This window comes from Laccaria bicolor, genomic scaffold (genome assembly GCF_000143565.1).
Source record: "Laccaria bicolor S238N-H82 LACBIscaffold_29 genomic scaffold, whole genome shotgun sequence".
Classification (NCBI taxonomy): domain Eukaryota; kingdom Fungi; phylum Basidiomycota; class Agaricomycetes; order Agaricales; family Hydnangiaceae; genus Laccaria; species Laccaria bicolor.
This window is the reverse complement of record NW_001889900.1, coordinates 96387-97272: the sequence shown is the minus strand read 5'-3', so window position 1 is coordinate 97272 and position 886 is coordinate 96387.

Genomic DNA, 886 nt, shown 5'->3' with positions numbered 1-886 from the left:
AAATGCAGGCAGGTAAAAGATACTGGCCGCGATCATCTTCCAACATTGGCTTGGCTTCGTGGTTACGCTGGGAGGGTACATCGTGTATGTATGCCCTGGGTTCGAATCCCACAAGTCAGTTACACCTATCGCAACTCTTGTTAAAATTTACTAATCAATGCTGGTTTGACCGATGTTGTCTCGGATCATGAAAATTTGAACTGCAAGTTCTGCCTGGTCTGCCTCTGCTTGGCTGCTAAATTAAAGGCCAAGCTGAAAACGATTCAGCTTGAAAATGCCGGCCTCGGTGATGCATCGGCTGATGAGATGTTCATAAATTCTCGTGTCCGGCCGACTCGGTGATATCCATGAACCATGACTACCGTGGGTCTCACCAGCTGACCCTGGTAACCAGAGTTGAGGGCCCTCGGCCGACCACCAACCCAGGCGAATTCAAAATGTCTGCCGACCTTGCATAGCCTAGCTGCTAATCAGAAGTGAAGGCCCTCGGCCGATCACCAACCCAGCAACGTTCACAACTGTCAGCCGACCTTGCATCTTCCATCAGCCGATATACAAATACAATGTTCAAAACTGTCAGCCGACCTTGCATAGCTTAACTATCTTCCATCAGCCGATATACAAATACAATGTTCAAAACTGTCAGCTGACCTTGCATAGCTTAGCTATCAGCCGATATACAAATACAGGGACTTGACTTCCCGGGGCAGCTTCCTACTGATCGGTGTATGCTAAATCTACGTAGCTGGCCGACCCTTCTTTACCTTGATAGTGGGATCACATCGGCCAATTCATCAACACAGGGTTATTGGCCCTCATCGGCCCATCAGCAGGCACCATCAACTATGGCCTGTTTGTATTGTCGGGCCTCTCAGTGTTGGTGGGT